This window comes from Camelus bactrianus, chromosome 18, assembly GCF_048773025.1.
Source record: "Camelus bactrianus isolate YW-2024 breed Bactrian camel chromosome 18, ASM4877302v1, whole genome shotgun sequence".
NCBI classification, from domain to species: Eukaryota; Metazoa; Chordata; class Mammalia; order Artiodactyla; family Camelidae; genus Camelus; species Camelus bactrianus.
Window position 1 is genome coordinate 7740335 of NC_133556.1, and position 20844 is coordinate 7761178.

Below are 20844 nucleotides of genomic sequence, written 5' to 3' on the forward strand. Positions count from 1 at the left end.
TCCTCGGAGCACACCTGGAGGTGGCTATTATTATGCCTATTTTACAGAACAGGAAACAGACAGGCTTCTGGAAGTTGGGGCCTAGATGTGATCAGAGCCCAGGAGATAGGCATCCAATCGCCTGATTCCCAGTCTGGAGCTCTTTCTTCTGAGGTCTGGGTGGATCCCAGTTCCCACCCTCTCTGGGGAATGTATGACTCTCTAGTGTTCCCCCTCCCCTGGCAGCTTTGGCCCTCCCCACCTCGGTCCCTGGCGGAGGGGTGTCCTGAGGGAGCAGGCCCACTGCAGTCCCTGGCTGAGCCTGTCACGGGCCCCAGAGCCATGCTCTCCAAGGGAAACCCACAGCCAGCAGACCCCCAAGGTATGTTCTGCCCGAGAGGGCAGGGGAGGGGCAAGGTCTCACCCCACCACCTCCAGGTCTCCCTGGCTCCCTGGGAAGCAGCTTCACCTGTGCCCAGTCTTTGGCCATTAAAAGTATACTTTTTGAAGACTCTTTAAAGACATCAGAGAATTTTTTTACTCTAGGATGAAAATTAGCATGCCAACTTCCCTTAACAGGGTGTTCCCAGTTATTTAATGCTATGCATCTATAAACACATGGACAAAATCCTGGTAGGAAATACTGCCCTGTGTTCACAGTGGCTCTCTCTGGGTGGTGCAGCTACAGATTTTTTTCCTCCTTGGTTTTTCTATGTCCCAAGACTTGCACAATGAGGATGTGCCATTCTTAAAATCAAAAGAATTCCATGAAACTAACTTTTACTTGTCTCTATACCTGGGGCGTTGTAGGGAATGGTGGTGGGGAGGGGGCTCAGTACAGGGAGGGGTCTCAGAGGCACAGGCCACACTCAATGCTAGAAGTGGGCAGGCTGAGAGCTCCCCAGCTCAGTAAGCTGCCTGGACCTCCGGGTCTGGTTCACTGGGCTCAGGCCACCTCCAAGTCCTCACAGGCCCCAGCAGGATGCTGGCACAGCAGCCTCTGCAGTGGGCAGGAGGCCAGGGTGGGGGCGGCAGGATGCTGAGGCCAGGCTGGCTGACGAGGGAGCAGTGCCGCAGACGGATGGGCCGGCGGCTTTTGGCTATAAGCGGGGAGCCTCTCGGGGTCAGGGGCTGCTCCGGAGCCAAGGCACACATGGGGCTGAGGCCTTTCTCCCAGGCCAATGGTCAACCTGGACAGCCTGGGCCTGGCTTACCTGCCTGAGAGCCCTATTCTGGATGACAGAGTCAACAGGGCTTGGCCTCTGGTGATGGAGCTGCCGCCCTCCTGTGCTCATGACCCAGAAGAAGGTGAAGGGAGGAAATCAGAGGTGTCAGCGGACACTAAGCACAATGAAGACCTACGTCTGTAACTGTTGGTAATGATTCCTCCCTATTGTAGGTTCCACTGGACCTCTCGCCCTCTCACTGGTCTCTCTCCCTCTCTAACCCCCTCCTCCTTTCTGAAATCACTCCCCACACCTGAGCCCCTAACCTCCCATCTAGCTCCTTCCCACCCATCGGTTGCCCTCCATTCTCTGAGTACCATCTCCCGAGCCCCCTCCTCCTCCCTGAGCCTCTAAGACCCCACTGAGCCTCCAGCCTTCAGCAAGTGCCCTCTCTCTTCCTTTCCTCATGAAATCTTCCCCCGTCTCTGAGCTGCCTACCCTTTCACTGAGCCCAGGTGTTGGAAAAGGAACCTCCCCATTTCTTGCCTGTCTGCTCCTTCCTCCACTCAGCCTGGACTAGTGGCCGTACTGACCCAGTCCCCCACAGGGCCCTGCATCCTCTCTTTAGAGCGCCAGCTTCGAAATCCCTCCCTCTCTCCAAGACTCTATGAATGAGCCTCCACCACCGTCCCTCCTGCTGCTTCCCTTGATGTGGGACCTGTGCCTACATGTCTGGGGGGAATTCCTGGACTTCGGTGAATAACTCTGGGAGGTGTGTGGAAGGCACCTTCAGTGCCCCTGCAGGTCACCTCAAATTTTGGGCCAGGAGGGCTTCATCCTCGCTCAGCCAAAGAATCCTGGGATCTCCAGGTGAGCCACTGGGCCTCTCCAAGCCACATTTTCCCATTTTGAGTTAAGACCCCAAGTTTGTAGTTAAGAGGGATGGGTGAATTTAAAATCTCAGCTCCAACTAATAAACCAAACCTTCAGACACTAGAGGTGAATTCTACCTCTGCTGATGGAACCGCAGGCTTCCTGACACACAGATTTACGGAGCCAAGAGATCTTAAAATCTTAGTGCTGGCAGGACTTTCAGCCTGGTAGGGGTGGGGTGGAAACATCTGGTCAAATACCATCATTTTATGGTTGAGGACACTGAGGCCCAGAGACAGGAAGGGACCTGTTGAAGGTCACACAAGGAGACGGGGTCAGAGACGGGCCCAGAAAGGTCCTTGGACTTCTGTCCTAGAGCCCTTCATTTACCTCCATCACCTGCCACCCCTAACCCCTGCCAGCTCACAGGGCCCTAGCTGATCCTTCCCCAGGAGAACCTGGAGAACTGAGGACAGAGTGGTGGTGTGGAAGCCACACTGGGCCCCTGAGGCAGTGGGCTAGGGTTGCACCATGACCTGTTCTGTGACCTTCAGAAAGTCATGTCCCTTTCAGGCCTCATTTTGCTCCTCGTGAAAGGGAGACAGTGGCACCTTTGGTGCCAGGTTATGTGAGGATGAAATGAGATGACGTAAGTGAAGTGACAGGCCTGCGGCAGGGGCTCAGAGTGTGCGTAGGAGGTAAGGCAGAGAGGGTGGGCTCTCCCCCATCTTCTCAGTAGTACCCCTGGCTGGCTGCTGGGACAGGAGCTGTGCTTCGGCCCCCACCCCACCCCCAGCAGTAAGAAGTAGGCAGAGGAAGAGAAGAGTCAGTAGGGAAGGATGACCCCAGCAATGCTGGCAGTTGCTTGTGACAATAGCCCTGTCTCACGGGGTGAGGGCTAGCCACTCAGAAAGGAACAGGCAGTCACTGGCTTGCCAGGGTCAGCAAGAGGCTGGCAGGAAGAGAAGGTGAGGGTGGGTGCGGCGGTGAGCAGATGGGCCTGCCAGCCCATACTTGCCCCCTGGTAGACATAGCAGTGGAGGGGGTGGGTTGCAGTGGGGGCACCCAGCTGGACAATTCAAAATACATTCTGTGTGCTCTCCAGATATCCCAGTGACCTTGGGGGAGTCAGCTCCTCACCCATATGCCTCAAGCTCCTCACCTGGAAAGCTGGCATCATGAATCAAGAAACTGGCATTTAACTGGATCTTGATATCAAGGGGCTGGGACAGGCTATTAGCTCTACTCCTGCCCCAGGGAAGACAGTTTGGGTGGTTTCATGACCTTGGAAAAGTCATTCAAGTCTCATTTCTAAATTGTGAAATAGGAACATTGAAGGCTTCCTTGTTAAGTTTTTGTGAGAACTAACTGAGTTAACTGTAGCATTGTGCGTTGCATGAAGTCTGGGGTGAGGCCCTCAGCCAATGTCCAATTCCACTGGGAAGAGAAAGATGTGCTTCAAACAATGCTGAAAACTTTTCCACCCTTACCTAGCTCTTCCTTAAGAAATTCTTACTTGTATTTGATTTACTAACACTTGTTCAGCATTTCACAGTTTAAAAGTAGTTTCCCATCTATTATTTGGATTATTTCTTTGATTGCCAAAGTTGATATTTTCAACGCTATACCTGTTTTACAGATTGGGAAACAGGCTCGGAAAGGTTAAGTGGCATACCTGAAGTCACATAGCTTAGATTTGAACCCATGTCCCTCACAGTTCAAAGTCCATGACTCCCCACCTACTCAACTCCACCTTTTAAAATCCAATCAACTCTTTATTCACTCTTCAAGGATTCCTCCTCCATCCCTCACAGGAGAGTGGGATGGGGCATAAAGTTAAGGAATCAAAAAGCTGGTGTTGTGTGGAAGCAATTTCTTAGCCAGTTCTTAGCCAGCTTGGTCCTATTTCTGGCCTGGGAAAGATCTGGCACATGCTAGGGCTATGACCTTAATATGCCCCCTGGACATGAAAGTACTTGCCTTTTCTCTTGACACAGGACAAAAAACCAGCCCAGGCCCCTTGATCCCAGAAGCAGATGAGTGAGTGAGGACTTAGGAGAGTGAAAAGTTATGGCTGGAATAGAGCACAGGCATTGGAATACCAGGCCAGACCTGGGTGCACTTCTCTTGCTCCCCTCCAAATCCATCCCCACAATGGACCTGCTGCCAGAAGCAGGAACTGCAGGAAGCTTCAATACTGTCCAGGCAGGAGCCCTGGGAGGGAGGGGGAGGAGGATGCAAGAAAGAGGCTGCGTCTCTTCTCTATCTCCTTTTTACCAAGAATTTGCTCTGGAGCCCACTCTCAGCTTCAGAAACTCTCCCTGGGCATCCAGAGAGACCACAGAGAACCCCCCTAAACTCCTAGTGGTTATTATCTCTTCCGTGTCCTCCATTCGCTCCCCCATGTGAGAGTAAATGCCATCCTGTGTGAAACCCAGTTCTCGTTGCCAGCTTCTGCCTCCCCAGGGGCATTTGGGCAGCTGGGAAAGGGGCCAGACTGTCCCTTATGCTGCCACTCTGTGCTGGACAGAAGCCCAGCATTCAGGTGGGGGCCTGCTCCCTTCATGCCTCCCAGTGACCAGCATCTCCACAGGGTCCCTTCCTTGGTCTTTCCCTTCCCTAGGGAGAAGGTCCTTCTCCTCAATTGGGGGAGGGCAACTGGACGGCAATTGGGGGCCTCTGTAGCATCCCTATGGGCCAGGCCATGGTCATTTATGCTTAGTGGAGTCCTGCCCATGACCCGGCAGGGTTCTCACTTTCTCCATCCCTCAGTGAAATGAACAACGTTCCTCATCTCTGTTCCCCAGGTGCCTCGCACCCCGACCAAACACACTAGCAGTCCCTCAGCACCTACCCTCTGCTCTGGGGTCTATGGACCCTGGGTCCCCGCCCCGCTTGGGAGGCCCAAGTTTCATCCCAGCTCCAGCCCCTCTGGGAAATGCCCCCGCCCCACCAGGGGCTCTCACCTCCCCGGTGACTGCCACGCTTCGCCGGGCGCTGGGGCCAGGCCTTCTGGCCCCGCTTCTCTGGGGTGCCTCCGGGCCGCCTCCTCGGCTCGGCTAGGCTCGGCAGGGCAGCTCCGCGGCCCCCGCGGCCCCGCGCCCTCCGTCTCCCCGCGGGCGCCGCCGCCGATTGCTGAAATGCTGGACAGCGCACTACCATTGAGGTGGCCTCCCTTCCCACTTGCCGGCCAGAGCGGCCTGGCGCCCATAGCGCCCTCCACAGGCCTGGAGGCCGTCCGCAGCCGAGGCACGGGACTGGGTGTTGGGCGAGGGGGAGGGGGGCATGATTCTCCACCGCACCGACTAGTTCCACGCCTTGCGGGTAGGGGTAGGGGCACGTCAGCCCCGGGAGGCGCTTGGGGAAAGGGAGAGTATTAGTTTGGGAGTGAACATGATAACGTGAGTCCTCACCAGGACACTGATACCGCAGTGTCGAAGAGGGCCCTGGGATCCCTCTGGGATGCTCCCTTTCATCGTGCATCCTGGTGGCCTGACCAAGGCCAGTCGGGGTGACAGGAGACATCCCAAAGGGGAGAGGAATTCGAGAATGGAATCGCTGGACCTTCGGTGGTGCTGGGTTGGCTGCCTGGAGTCCTGAGTTCAAGTCACCCTTTGGTTACTCTCTTCCTGACCTTGGGTAGCCTGCCTCCCTCAGCTTCCATCTTGGTTTCCTCATTTCCTCAGTGAGCCAGTTGAGTGGAGGGAACTCAGGGGTGGGGCGGCCTCTGCAAGGAGCACTGGGAGCCCAGAGACCTTTCCCTAGTGGAAAGGAGGCCAGGGTCATGGAGGCCTTTGCTTGGAGCCACCAGTGGTGTCCCTGTGGCTTTCTCAGGAAGCAGGGCCGAAGGGCCAGAGCAGACCTGGGCAGGGCAAGTGAAGCACCTGGGACACAGATTACAAGAACTCCTTTGCATGACACTCAGAGTCATCCTGAGTGTATGTTTGTTGTTAATCTGTGCAGGTTTATTGTGTGTGCGCCCATCTGTATATCGTGTGTCTGTTTCTATATTCCAGATTAAGAGTGTGTCTGTGTGTGCCCTTCTCCCCTCCCTTCTTCTTTTTCCCAAGTTTCTTCACCTACATGTATCTTTGGAGTGTATGTTGGAGTGTGTGTGTGTGTGTGTGTGTGTGTGTGTGTGTGTGTGTGTGTGTACACATTGGGATCCTTGCACTGTAGGCCCAGGGGGTCTGCTGAACAAAGCTTGGGGTGGGGGAGAGGGGTGGTTACAGCTGCTGCTGCTGTTACTGCAGCCCCAAAGCCCCAGGGGTGCATCCTCTGCTGGTCTCCTGCCTTCTGGCTGCATGAATATTTCATATGCTGGGGCCTTGAGCTGGACTAGCACCAGTGTGTTTGCTCCCCCTGCCTGGGAGGGGCTGCTCCCTTTATCTGGCTAGGCCTCGAAAGGCAGAGTGGGGAGTAGGCAGATCAAGGGCTGGGGGAGGGCCCCCTCAAGGGCCTGCAGGCCTTGCCTTGCCTGGGGAGCCATGGCTGGGTGTGTGGAAGGGAGGGAATGGAGGAGGCCAGAGGAGGTGCTGGGACGCCACATACTCCCAGAATGAAGCCCATTCCTTAAATGAAGTCAAGTTAGTTTTTTGAAATATCACCGCACTGATTTGGTTCCAGACCAGCACCAGGCACAACTCTGTTTGGGACTGGTGCCTGGGAATGCTTTGCCCTAGCTGGGCATACCTCCTCCTGCCCTCCCTTCATCTGCCTCTGCAAATCCCCGCCCCCACCACCGCTGCTTCACAGTGGGAGCTGCCTTAGAGGAGAAAGGGATAGGGGCCTGCAAGCTGGCTGCAGGCAGACCTCTCTAGCTGCCTTGGGCCCTCTATTTTACCAGTGCTGGGAGGGGGAGCCCTGGAACATAGGCAGCCTCTCAGCCCCAGTACAAGTGGTGAGAGTGGCCCTCTCACCCTTTGTATTCCCATGCCCTGGCTCAGAGAAATAGACCTCTATCTTGGTTTCCCTACCAGGCTGCTAAGTTTCCAAAAAGACCTCCTTCCCTTGTGCTACTCATGTCAACAAATGGCATCCGCATCTGCACTGGTTTTTCTCTGCTTGCCCCTTTGGTCCCTTCTCATCCTTCTCTGTGCTGCTCTGGGCCTTGGGAGGCTGACCTCGGCAGGCTGATTACCCAGGTTCCCTTGTTCTTGGCTTTTGTTCGGGTTCCTCCAAAGGGAAACATCACCAGGAGAAAGAAGGGCGGGAGGAGAGAGAAGTTAGGTATTTATTCCCCTACTGAGTTCCTCTCCAGCTCTGGTCCAGTGGCCCCTTGTCCGTGGCTCCATTCTTCTGGTCAAGCCCCGGCAGTAAGTTTCCTCTCTGTGACACTTCAGGCCTAGAGGTGGTAACGCCCCCCTCTGTTCTAAGTCTCTGGGTGCTTCTTATCCCTCATTGGTCAGTCTTCATATCCTCACCCCCATCTCTGTGCATAGTTCCTTCATCAAGCACTCTTCAGTTAAACCTCTGGAGGTGCCTCTACTCCATTCTGGGTCCCTGACCCATGCACCCCTGCTCTCTCAAGTCCAGTCTCTAAGTTAGAGCCCTTTGAGTCCTTGAGTTCTCCCACCCCCCTTCTCCTTGCAGACCTTCCACCTCCTGGAACTGTGTCTCTTCTTCACCCCCAGGGTGTCTGCCTGGTCCAGGCCTTGGTCCTGGACCCCTGCCTAGTTCCTGCTCCCTCCCCATTCACCCTGCCCTGGAACATCCATCTCTGTTTGAGTAGCTCTCGATCAATGAACCCTTCCAATGAACCTCATAAAATTGTGTCTCCCAGCCCAGCACTATTATTGTTTTATTCTCCTTTAAAAAAATTCATTGTGGTAAAATATTAATGATATAAAATTGGCTGTTTTAACTATTTTAAGTATTTACAGTTCAATGGCATTAGGTACATTCACATTCTTTTGGGTACAACCATCACCCAAACCCAAACTGGAATTCTGTACACAGGAAAAGATCACTCCCCACCTGCCCCTCCCCCAGCCCCTGGCAATCACAGTTGTACTCTCTGTCTCTATGAATCTGACCAGTCTGGGGACCTCATGTAAGTGGAATCACGTAGTATTTATCTTTTTGTGCCTGGTTTATTTCACTGAGCACAATGTCCTCAAGGTTCTTCCATGTCACAGTGGATGTCAGAATTTCCTTCCTTTTTAAGGCTGAATAATATTCCATTATATTGATGGACCATATTTTGTTTATCCATTCATCTATCACTGGGCATTTGGGTTGTTTCTGCTTTTTGGCTATTGTAAATAACGCTGCAATGAACATGGGTGTACAAACGTCTGTCTGACTCCTTGTTTTCAATTATTTTGGGTAATACCCAGATGAGGAACTCTTTTGGTTAATACCTAGATGGGGAATTACTGGGTTATGTAGTAATTCTATATTTAATTTTTTGAGGAACTGCCGTACTATTTTCCACAGCAGCTACACCATTGTAATTCCCACCAGCAATGCACAAGAGTTCCAATTGCCTCACATCCTTGTCAATACTTGTAATTTTCTGTTGTTTTTGTTGTTTATAATCCTAATAGGTGTGAAGTGGTGTCTCATTTGGTTTTGATTTGCATTTCCCCGATGACTAGTGATGCCCAGCATCTGTTTGTGTGCTTATTGGCTGTTTGTCTATCTTCGGTGGGGTGCCCTCCCTTATTTTTTATCTTATCACCACCTGTCATGTTACACAAACACTTGTATTTTTTTTCTGTCTTCACACTCTAGACCTTGAGTTCCATGAGCAAGGCCTTTGCTCACTGCTGTATTCCTAGTTCCAGCACATAGTAGGTGCTCAATAAATATTTGTTGATTGAATGTCTAAATTCTCCCTGTGATGCTTTCTCCATCCATCTCTGCCCAGCCTCACCAGCCAAAATTATGTCCATCTTACATTCTGCCATTGGTGTTATGAGAACAATAGTGCCATGAATAAGCTTTTCCAAAGTAGACATGGGATCCAGTGTCTGATTCAGAGCCCTGCACCTGGAGCAGATTCATGATTTCCCATTCCCTGCATAGCCAAATTCACCTGCCTTCAATCTGTCACTGAATTTGGCTTTGCGCATCTCCTGGCTCCTCCCCATCAACCCCTACATCCCCCACTGGCCTTTATATTTGCTATTCTCCTGACTGTAACACCTTTTCCTGCTTCCCCTGACATCACCACTCAGCTCCAGGGGGAACTTCCCTTCCAGGTGTCCACCCTCCTGGATGCCTGATCTCCCCTCCCAGGGGCCTCATGCCCAGAGAAAAGAGCAGGAAAGACCCAGTGATGAGAGGCCAGGCCAGGCTGGGGTCCTTCCTTACCAGAGTTCCCAGGCCCAGAGTGTGGCTTATAGTGGTTTGACTTCAGAACTGGCTCTGCTCTTTCTCTCTTATTCCGCCGTCTCTGCCACCTTCTCTCTGTGCCAACCTATGTCTAGAATGTAAATTTCCATGAAGGTGGGGCTGCCTTGTGCCTATCTCCTTATCTCCCACACTAGCACCAGGAGGCAAGCATCATTGCTTGTTGAATTGAGTTGTCTTGTTTTCTGTCTCCAAGCTGTTCTCTGTCCCCCTACCCCCACCTCCCACCTTTTTTTTCCCCCTCCACTCCTCAAACAATTGACTCTCTTCACTTTTTCTCTGCTCTGCCTTGTCTCTTTCCATTCATCTTTCTGCATGATGTGATGTAGACATGCCCCCTGGGGACACTTGGCCTTAGGGTCAGTCTGTCTCTTCTGGCACTTCTCAAAGTGTTTCCCCCACTTTCTGCATCAGAACCAGTTTAAGTGCTTGTTAAATGTGTTATATCTGAATCTCTCTCCAGACCTATTCTAGTGGTTATCTACTGCTGCGTAACAAACACCCCAAAACTTAATGACTCAAAACAACAACCATTTTATTATATTTCACAAGTTTGTGGCTCAGAAATTTGGGCAGGGCTGGACTATGTGATTCTTCTGCTCCACAAGGCATTAAATGGAATCACTTGGTGGTTCTCAGCTGATGGATGAGTTGTGGACTGGAAGGCCTAGGATATCTTTGTTCACTGGCTGGAGGACTGGGCTCAGTCAACTTCTCTCCTTCTCCAGGTAGTCTCAGGTGTTTCAAGCAGCATCGTCAGACTTCTTACATGGTGGGTCAGGGCTCTGAGAGCAAATGTTCCAAAAGAGAGGAAATAGAAGCTGCCAGTCTTTTAAGGCCTGGGCTCAGAAGGCATGACATCACTTCCCCCATTTTCTATTGGTCAAAGCAGTTACAGAGCCCACTCTGTTTAAAGTAGTGCTTCCTCACTCGTATCCAAAGATAGGGGACATAGATCCCACCTCTTGATAGGAGGAGGGGCAAGGAGTTGATGGCCATCGGCCATACCCACTGCCGACACTGGGGTAGAGACATGATCATGCTCCTGAACTTGAAGAACCAAAGCTATGGCCCTCCTCTACCCTAGAGCGCATACTCCTCATCCCCTGGGCTGTTCCTTTGCCCAGCAGGCCTCATGGCTACTGGAACAGTCTTGGAGGGAGAGTCTTGAGCTGGGTCCAAAGGGTAGGGGAGGGTGTGACTGACCCAGTGGGAGGAGTGCAGTCTAGACCCAGGCCCAAAACCCAGATTGATTTCTGACTACCTATGTGGATTTGGGAAAGCGATTTAAGCCGCACTGAGCCTCAATTTCCTCATCTGTAAAATGGGGCTAATAATACCTGTCTCTGAGGGTCGTGCTCCTTTTCTAATTATTAGAGATCATCTCCTGGTCATAGCCTGCAGCAACTTGGTGATGCAGGTGACAGGCCAATGACTATCTGGTATCTTTTATCTGGAAAATGACAAAACTTGGGTGTCGGGGTTCTGATACCTTAACCGATCACTCTTTGCCTCTGGCCCAACTCATCAGGGTTTCCCTGCTGTCACCCCTTCTCTCTCCTGGCTTTCTTCCCTGTCTCCCAGGTGCCCTCTCTGAGCCCAGTACTCTTTTAGATCCACGCTGCATTCAGGGACCACTATGCCCTTTTCTCTTGGTGCCTCTCTGCCTGGCCCACCCCAGGCTGCTTCCTCTCCATTTCCCTCCCCTCCTCCCAGCACATCACTCTCTCATACTCTTTGCAGAGCCTGGGAAATTGAGGAGTCCCTTGTGGCAGGACTGACCTTGAAGCAGATCTTTAATAAAAAATGAGCAGAGGCGGCAGCCCCGCCTTCCCCCTTCTCCTCCCCTGCGCTACTCCCCTCCTCTCTCCAGCCAGGTCGCTCTTCTCCTTCGCCTGTAAATCTATCATAAAGGGCCATTGCTCTGGGTTAAGCATTGCCCTCATTAGGGTCCTTTTGGTGGGTGCAAATCCCTGGGATGTGGGAGTGTGAAGGAAGAAAATTTTTGTTGGGAGGGGGCGGGAAGTGGTATAGGAGGGGAGGGGGCTATACTCTGAGGCTGTGGGCCCTGCCTGCCTCTGCCTTTGTGCTTTACAGGAGGATCCACCTCCCCCACTGAGGCCTTGCAACTGTCCCTGTGGTCCAGCCCCACCCTTGGCCCAAGGCCATCTTGAGCTGGAGTTGTGGGGCTGTCATCAGCAGCCTAGGCCTCACCCACTGGGTGCCCCACAGACCAGGTCCTACTTAGCCTGGGTGTGGGAGTGAGAGGGGCCCACGCTTTGGACACTGCAGGACCCCAGCGATCGTGTTCATCCTCATTACCTCTGCTCCTCACAATGGGCCCCTGAGCTGGGGATCATTGTCCCATCTCATAGATGATGACACTGATGGTCAGAGAGGTTCAGAGCTGCCCACAGCCACCCAGCCCATAGGTGATTTGAGTGATAACTTGAGCCACCATCTGTCTGACCCAAAGCCAAGCTTGTCCCCTGAACCACTGGCCTCAGAGTTGAACACAGTCTTATTTCTCCTTCCTGCTCCTGACCAGGGCACACAGCTCCTCTGCTTTCCTGAGGCTGGAACTCAGCCAGACCCTCCAGTGTGGGCCCTGTGGGAGGGACAGACCTCCCAGAACCAGGTTGCCCATCCCCTGGCTCCTCAGTGTATTCCCCTTTCCCCCTGGACCTTTTGTGACTGCAGAGCCTAAACCCACCCTGAGCTATCCACATGGTGGGTGTGACTCTGGCTGGCCCAGCTACTTTGCCCCTTGGGGTCTTACAGGTGTATAGGAGGTGTAGAAGTGTGGATGGATGTGTGTGCACAGATGAGTGGATACAGTGAGTAAAGGGCGTGGGGAATAACTGTGTGAGTGAATTTCACTTAGTGAATGAATTTGCAAATGAATGAATGAGAAGTCATTTAAATGGATACCAAATGAGGCACTGAGTCTGTGAACTCTGCTTATCAGGCAAGGTAGAGGCAGGAGCAAAGAGACAGCATGGGTCCTCTCTGGGCTCTCCCTCCCCATGAGGCCCACTGTGACAGAGATGCCCACCAAATGTTCATGCTCCCCTTTCAGAGTGGAGAGTTGTCAATGGGCCATGAATGCCCATCCAGGGACTACATCTCCCAGCATTCCTTGGATGTAGACAGCTTATGTGACCAATTCTCACCAATGGCGTGTAGGCAGAAATGACATTTTCCTGGAAGAGGCTCTTAAGAAGCAGGTATGTCCTGTCTTCCCTCTCTCCACTCTCTTCCCCCACTTGCTGGCTGGATGTACAAGACTTCAAGGCCCTGTGAAGGGGAGAGGGAGCCACAAGATGGAAGGAGCCTGGGTCTCTGTATCATCACGTGGAGGAGAGCTGCCTGCTGACCAGGAACATCAGCCTAGGACTGTTACAGAATGACAAATAATAAGTAGGGATAAGCTACTGCAGTTTTAGAGTTTATTTGTCATAGCAGCTAGCGTTGCCCTAACTGACACACTCACACATTATTCATTGCCAAGCTATGGAACTCAGCCCCGAAACCCTCAGGCAGGGGCTGTCGAGACCCTCAACAGGCGTCTGTGATGAGGGCCAGTCTGGTCCTTCAACCTTTGCCTGCTGGTGGTGGGGACAGACAGCATGGCCTCCCAGCTTTCTCCTCACCTCTCCCGATCAGGGAGGAGTTAATGTTGCTCCAAGGTTAAGGGAGGGACTCAGGTATTGGGGTTAAAAATGACTAATTAGACAAAACTCATCTGCAGTGTTAGAAGTCAGGATAGCAGTTTTCTTGGTGGGTGGTGACTAGAAGAGGGTACAAGGAGGGCTGGTAATGTTGTTTCTTGATCTGGATGCTGGTACCTGGCTGGGTTTAATTTGTGAAAGTTCCCTGAGCTGTATATGTATGATTTCTATACTTTATTTATGTTGTACTTTAATAAAATTTTAAGTGCCAAGGAGAAGGGAGGGTTAGGTTGAAGAGACAAAAAGGAGAACGTCAGCAGAGGGACAAAGGAGGGGTGCAGGTGGGCAGAGGGCAGGGCGCAGCTCTGCCCCGTCACCCGTCACTGTGGCCTAGGATGGCCACCTCCCCTCCTTCCTTGGCAGGTCACCACAGGCCCTCACCCACCACCCATCGTCTTTCCATCCCACACTGGGCACCTATGGTATCCAGGTCCAGGAAGAACCCAGGTTGTCCCAGTGGGCAGGTGCCCTGGCCTGGGGACCCTCATCCCCAAGGAGTGTGCAGTGAGCTCTTCTGAAAGGCCCGGAGCATCATACCTGAATCCATGTGTTCCAACCAAGATCAGGCAGGCGAGGAGTGGATGCAGCTGCAGAGATGGCAGCTGAGGCTGTCTTGGAGGCGGTGACCCAGTTTCATCTCCAGCATCCGTCTGCCAGCAGAATCGGTCCCAGTCACCTGAACCCACCACGCACGGCCACAGGGAACACACACCTCACACCTATGTATGTGCTACACGCACTAAGTCCCATACACACACCACACCCGCTCACACATGCCCGCGCACGCACCCACACACACACACACACAGTCCTGCATCAGCATGGCCCCCACATACGAGCATCCATGCGTAGATACACACACCAACACATCAGACCCTGGGACAGAGATGGCCTGCCTGGAGGAGGGGCACACCCACACTGAACCAGACCCCCAGGTACCCAGAGGCAGGAGGGGATTGACTGAGGGTCCCTAGCCTGGACCCCCATCTCTTTCACAGGACCCCCATCTCTTTTTCAGTGGCCCAAGAGAAGCCCCCAGGTCCTGCCCCAGCTGGAGTGCCAGAGTGAGGGTTGGGGTGGGGGCAGTGGTGGGGGCAGGGCTGGGAGACAGAGCCCGGTGGGAGCCCCTGTGGAGCTCCAGGGTCCTGGACTGGACCAACCTTAGCCTGCCCACTCCGACCACTCTGGGGAGAGGGCAGCTGGCTTGGGACAGGCTGTCAGTGTGAGACAGGGAGAGAGCCAGCTCCTTGGGAAGGGTCTGCACATCTGTGCGTGCACACATGCAGGGATTGTTATAAATATGATGCATTTAATTGCACACTATCAAAAAGCCTCCCTCCTTCTCCCCCAGCCCTGCTTTAATTACCCCTCCAGGGACCGAGCAGGCTGGATTTGCTTCCTGAGCTGAGGCTGGCTCAGACAAAGCCCAGGCTGGCCCAGCCCTGCAGAGGGTGCAGTGAGGCCCCAGGAAGTTGTTCTGCCTAGGGCTGCCCTGCGGACCCCAGCTTCCTTCTCTCTGGCTCCCGCCTGGCCTGGCCAGAGCCTTCCTCCGGGCTACCCTGCTCCCTCAGACCCGGAGACTCCCCATGAGTCCTTGAAGGGTCCTGGCCTCCAAGTGAGAACCATCACCAGGACAGTCACCATTTATTGAGCGCCTTTTGTACTGGGGACTTTGTATGCTCAGTCCCCTCAGCCAGCCTGGGGGCGCGCGTGATCATCTCCATGTTACTAGCCGGGAAACTGAGGCCCAGAGAAGTTAAGTCGGTTCCCCAACCTTGGGAAGTTGGGGGTGGGGAAGAGGTCTGGGGTCTGGAGTGAGGTGACCCCTTGTTGGCCCTCAGCAGCCTCACCTCCCAGGCTGTCCCTCTGGACTACTCCAGCCCTGCTGGACTCTTCCTTCTTGAATGTTCTGTTGCACTGGGAAGCACACATTTCTAATGTAGCGCGATGCCACTGAGACTTCAGCAATTCCTGTTCTGTCTCCACGTCTCTGCTCCTCTGGGTGACTTCTGTGCTGTTAATGCTTTCTTTAAATCAGTTCCTGTTTGTACTCAGCCTCTGCTTTCTCGTTTGTAATGGAGGCCTCACAGCTCTGAGATGGCAGATGTGGAAGGTTCTGGGTGGGGACAAGATGCTCTGTGATGCAAACAGGCACTTCCTGGTCTGTTCCAAGTGAGCAATGGTAGGGTCTTGAGGGTCCCTCTGCTCCCCCCCTTTCCTAATCAGACCTTTCCCCTGAGCCCAGGCCAGGTACATCCAGCATCAGTCGCTGCTCTCAAAGCTCACAGTGCCTGCCCCCAACATGCACACCGCCCCCCTCATACCCGACACACATATACACCACACATACACATGCTAGCCCCCACCGCCCCACCAAAGAACCACCCCAGTCCATGAAAGAAGCATTTCCAATCTCCCCTCTACTCCAGCCCCAACCAGCCAACTTCCATCCCCAGCAGGAGTGGAGTTAACCTAATTACTGGCCTGCAGTCTGCCTGGCACGAGCAAGGCTCCCAGCCTGGCTGGGAGAATATTAGCACCAGCAGGAGCCTGGGAGGGAGAGAGCAGGGTGGAGAGGAGTTATTTTCAGTTTATTTTTAGGCAACAGAGGTGGGGTTTGTAGTTGAGCTGGGCCGGTGGCTTCGGGTGGAGGGGGCTTCACAGAGTGGTGGAGGGCTCAGGGCAGGGGGAGAAGGCAGCCTGGCTGTGGCCTCTGCTAAGAGGGTCCAGTTCCACCCGGGGCTCCCAGGAAGGAGGGGAGGGGACCGAGAGAAGGAAAGAGGGGACTTGCCAAGACTTCCTACCGCAACTGTCCCGCTGGGCTGGGTTGCCAGCTGGGAGAATGTGAAATGGATTTAAAATGGGGAGAAGGCTCTGTGTGAGCTGACAGCCCCTCCCCCCACCCACAGACAGACAGACGCACAGGGTGGGAGCAGGGCCGTGCTTCTGTTAGGCCTTCAGACTAGCTGGGCAGTGGCAGGGTCTGTGACTTCCCCAGGGCACACCAGCCCCTCTGTGAATGGCATGTCCCCTCCATTCAGGTCCCTGATCTGGGGTCAATGCCCCCCCATCCACCATGGAGTACCCCTGTCTCCCAGTGAGGGGCAGAGTGGGAAACTGCCTCCCTACCTCCCCAACTTTCAAAGCACATAAGATATCAGAACATAGTGAGCCAGGAACCCAAGATATCCAAGGATCTGGTTTCAAGACACAGAACCACCCCCACATGCAGGGAGGGTCTGCCCAGTGGTGGCAGGAGCTATTGGGAGACAAAGAGATGTCTTAAACACAGCCCTGCCCTCCCTGAGGCTGCAGGCACCTTGCTGAAAGGGGAAAGCTCTACAGCTAGAAAGCCTGGGTTCAAATCTCAGTGCTCTTCACCTGCTGTGTGACCTTGGACAAGTTACTCAACCTCTCTGTGTATGAATTCTCTTGCTAATTACCCACCTCAGTGGGTTGTGATGAGGATAAAACAGAGTATGGTGAAAATGCCTAGGAGGGTGTACTGGTTTCTGTGGCTACTGTAACAAATGACTTTGAGCTTAGAACATACACATGTATTATCTAATTGGAGGTCAGAAGTCCTAAAATCAAGGTGTCAAAAAGGCTGCATTCCTTCTGGAGGTGCTAGGGGAGAATCTGTTTCCTTGCCTGTCTTTCTAGAGGCTGCCTCCATCCCTTGACTTGTGGGCCCTCCCTCCCTCTTCAAGTGTTGAAATGGAGCATCTTCAGATCTCTCTCACTGACCACCTTCTGGCATCAAATCTGCACCGCTAATTCTGACCTTCCTGCCCCCCTCTTATGAGGACCACTGTGATCATATCCAACCCACCCAGATAGTTCAGGACAATCTCCCCATTTCAAAATCTTGAACTTCATCACATCTACAAAGTCCTTTTTGCCTTGTAAGGTAAGGTATTTGCAGGTTTCAGGGATAAGGACATGGACATCTTTGGGGACCATTACTCTGCCTCCACTAGGAGGCTCCGGAAGTAGTGAGTCAGTAAATGTGAGGGAGGGAAAAATGCTCACGGCCTGGACAGGATGGGGAATGATTTAGTCAATAGGGGCTTCCAGGGGCTGCCAGGAAAAGGTGGCCCTGCTTTAGGCAAAAAGTGACATCAGGATAAGGTAGCAGAGACATTACAACTTCCTGGTGCACCGCTCTTTACAGTTTGTAAAGGGCTTTTTATGATCTCATAGATGAAGAAACTGACAAGTGGACAATGCTTCACCCAAGGTCAGGTATAAATGGCAGAGCCAGGACTTGAATCCAGGAGTGCTCGGCTTCAAGCCTAGGGGTGGGTCTTCCCATCACACCCCAGGTGCCTCTGTGCCCAGCACAGCTGATACATGCACAGTGGGTTGGAGGCCAGAAAGCTGGGAGTGGGCGCGGCACCCTAGGAAGGACAGAGGCCACTGGGCTTGCGGTCCAACAGCCGGGGCTCCCATCCTGCACTGTCACTCAAGCTGTGTGACCTTGGGCAAGTCACCTACATCCATGAAAGGGCCAGTATGGATGGCTGTTGCATTAAAGGACAAGACCCACACATAAACACAGGGAGTGGGACTAGAGTGTGGGGTCAGCTCCATAACATGCTTTGGAAAGATGGATATTTGATTTTTAGTTTCACAAGCAGTACTCATGGTGTGTTCTGACCTCCACCAGAGGGGACTTCTCCTCGTGCAATATTTAACTACCCCAAGTGCCCCAGTTTCCTGGGACCATCCTAAGAAAGCAGCAAAACTGAGTAGCTTAAACAACACACATTATTGTGTCACAGCTGTGAGGCCAGAAGTCTGAGATCAAGGCCTCGGCAGGGATGGTTCCTTCTGAGGGCTCTGAGGGAGAGTCTGTTTCACGCCTGGGGAGCCTGGCTGCTGGTGGTTGCTGGTAATCCTGGTGTTTCCTGCCTCGTAGACGCCTCACCCCATCTCTGCCTACATCTTCCCCTGGCGTTCTCTTTGCGCGTCTGTGTCCAAACTTCCCCCTTTGACAAGGACACTGGTCCTTTTGGATTAGGGGCCTACCCTCCTCTAGTGTGACTTCATCTTAACTAATTACATCTGCCACAACCCTATTTCCAAAGAAGATCCCACTCTGAGGCACTGGGAGTCAGGATGGCAACATTCGAAATTTTAGGGACACAATTCAACCCCTTACACAAAGTACATGAAGTTAAAAAGTTACTCTACGCAGCTCCAAAGATAACTCCTTCCCCATTCTAGACGTTGACACCAGCTGATTAGTGTCATGCATGCCTTCAAGACCTTTTCCTTCGCATTTACAATCAAATACAAATATCTTTTGGGGAGATTTGTTGTTAGTGGGTTTTTTTTTTTTTACAGCATGTGGAATCTTATAATACCCATTCGTTTTCATTTAATAGGTTGTAGAGAGGCTTGTCAGATCAGTGCCTTGTTTATTAGCTATGGCCTTGGGGAGGGAGACGGGGTGGGTGAAACCGCTGGGAAACCACCACCCCAAAGCCCAGCTTTTGGACCCTCCCTTCTGGCTGAAGCGCGGTGGGGGGCTTGGTGCTGGGGGCAGGAAGCTGTCCTCCAGGCCTGCTCTCCAGTCCTCTGCGGAAGGGGCCCCACGCCACGGTTGTATTGAATTATTTAACCATTGGCTAGTGGGTTTGGGAGCTGCTACACCACTTTATTATGGGGAGGTTGGAGGAGGGCCCCATGGGAGAGGCCTGCAGGCTGGGGCAGCACCTGTTGACTAGTTAGTCCTGGTACTTCACAACCAAGTCAGCTGCTGGTGCAACAAGCCAAGGATCAACCCACCTGGCCCTGCTTTTCGGCACCTGGCTCTGGGTGACCCTATTCGGCTTTAGGAGGGAAGTTAATTACTTGTCTAGAAGACAATGAACAGGAGGAAAAAAAGACACTTTCTGGCTGGTCAGCTCACTGCCTTTGGGAGTTTGCCCCAAGCAGTGAGCCCACAGCCCACTGAGGGGGAGGACGTGGGTGGCTTCTTAAAGTGGGTTAATTGAGTAGCTCCATCTCTAGCCCCGGGGGTTACAAACTGGCGATGTCAGGAAAGCACTCTCCAGGAGCTCAGAAGCAAGTGGGCGCCAGGCCCAGGCCCAGGCCCAGGCCCCTTGCAGGGCCTGATGCAGGAGCTGCTGCAGGTGGCCACAGGTCTGGGGCTTTCCCTCTCCCCCACCCGCCCCAGGGTGTTGGACGGAGTGGCTTGTCCTTGCTGTCCACTCAGGGCCCTGGAGACAGAAGGAGCCATAGGATACCTGGTTAATGGAAGAGGGAAGTTATCCTCTGCGCTGTTCCGCTGACTTCTCTTGTGAGGCCATGGCTTTGAGTCTCTTGGGCGATGGGGAGGGGAGTGCTTTCTTACGGGAACCCCCTACCCCACCCCTGCTTTGGTGTCTCCAGGCCGGTTTCCACAGACCTCCTTGGATTCAATCCCACCTCCATTACCACTGTCAGAAGGCGGCTGGCTGGGTGAGCAGAGACCAGACAGGGCAGGGAGGAGCTCTGGCCCTAGGAAGCTGATCCTGGGTCACCTGACCTACACTGTCCCAGGGACAGGGTCTGCAGCACCAGCCTGCAGCTCCCTCTGCAGGCAGCTTGAGAGAACTGCACAGGAAGTTTTCCCTGCAGCACACGTCCATCCAAGAGAGGTCAGGGTCATTGTGGGTGTTGTCACTCCCTCTGCCCTAGCAGGGGGGATGCAATACTCTGCTTTCCTTATAATTACCCAACTTGGCTGCATCTACTCGGGACTTAAATGGCAGCTTCTTTGCAGGGTTGACTTTTTTGCCATCTAATTACTGTCGTTTGGGTGCCTCACTGCTGCTGCACCAGCCTCCTCTCTGAGGTCCAAAGACTGGTTCTTGGCTTCCCTCGGTAAAGGCTCAGCCAGCTCATTATGGTCATTAACACCAACCACTCAATCCCCGGGTTTTTGTTCCTTGCTGAGGGGGACAGGAGTTGCATGTCAAGAGGTGACCAGAAGGCAGGGATGGCAGCCAGTTCACGGACTGGGAGGTGTATAATTGGAGCTTGAAAGTGGGGATGTGGTTGGTTGAACCCATGCTGCTAATGGGCTGATGGACTTCTGGGGTGGTTGAGATGCGGCTGGGAGACGCTGTTTTTTCCTCCATGTCACCATCATCCTTCCCCTCCCACTCACTGCCACCCCGTTTCGGGTCCTCAGTCCTGCTGCTGCTAAGCGTCCTGAGTGGTCCCTGCCACCACGTTTTTCCTACTTAAGTGTGGCCCGCAGCCAGGACATCCCCTGGGCTCCACCCCAGGCTCCCGTGCGTGTTAACAAGCCCCCTCCTAGGATTGTGTCTCCATCCTGCTCAGCGCCTTTGACATCCTCCCTGTTCCCACCACCCAGAGGAAGAGGTCAGAGCTCTGCAGCCTGGCGTTCAAACCCTGCCCCCGCCCCGAATGGCCTCCCTCCCCTCATCCTGTGAACACTCGCCATTCCTCAAACACACCTTGAGCCCATTCTCTAAGCCCAGCCTGCTCCTGCAGCTACTGCCACGCCCACCCTGCCCTCCTTGCCAGCTGGAATCCTAACCCGCCTGCAGGACTGGTCAAATGCCTTCTCCTCCTCCCTCCTGGATATCTCGATGGGGCAATCTTCTCTGATCCTTGCCTCTGCCGAGACATCCAGGAGTAATCTCATCCTCTTTTCAAGTCCTGCTGTACTTGACCTGCATTTTTCTCTCATTATCACATCCCTGACTTGTTCATAAACCCTG

At 53.4% G+C, this 20844-nt stretch overlaps 2 protein-coding genes and 1 long non-coding RNA gene across 3 annotated transcripts in view; 1 reads left to right on the top strand and 2 right to left on the bottom strand.

The window, feature by feature from the left end:
• SRRM3 (serine/arginine repetitive matrix 3) overlaps nt 1–5160 on the bottom strand; it is a 54883-nt gene extending 49723 nt beyond the window's left edge. Inside the window, exon 1 of the mRNA XM_074345899.1 lies at nt 4985–5160. The gene's annotated coding sequence lies outside the window, so the exon portion shown is untranslated. The remainder of the gene's footprint in view (nt 1–4984) is intronic.
• The window catches only part of STYXL1 (serine/threonine/tyrosine interacting like 1), a 109317-nt gene that overhangs the window by 26890 nt on the left and 61583 nt on the right, over nt 1–20844 (top strand). The gene's annotated exons all lie outside the window — the stretch shown is intronic.
• On the bottom strand, nt 9901–20444 carry LOC141573879 (uncharacterized). Its single transcript, XR_012500268.1, has 3 exons — nt 13643–20444; nt 12548–12770; nt 9901–10159 (listed from the first exon to the last, which is right to left on the bottom strand). It is a non-coding gene; the product is annotated as an uncharacterized LOC141573879 (long non-coding RNA).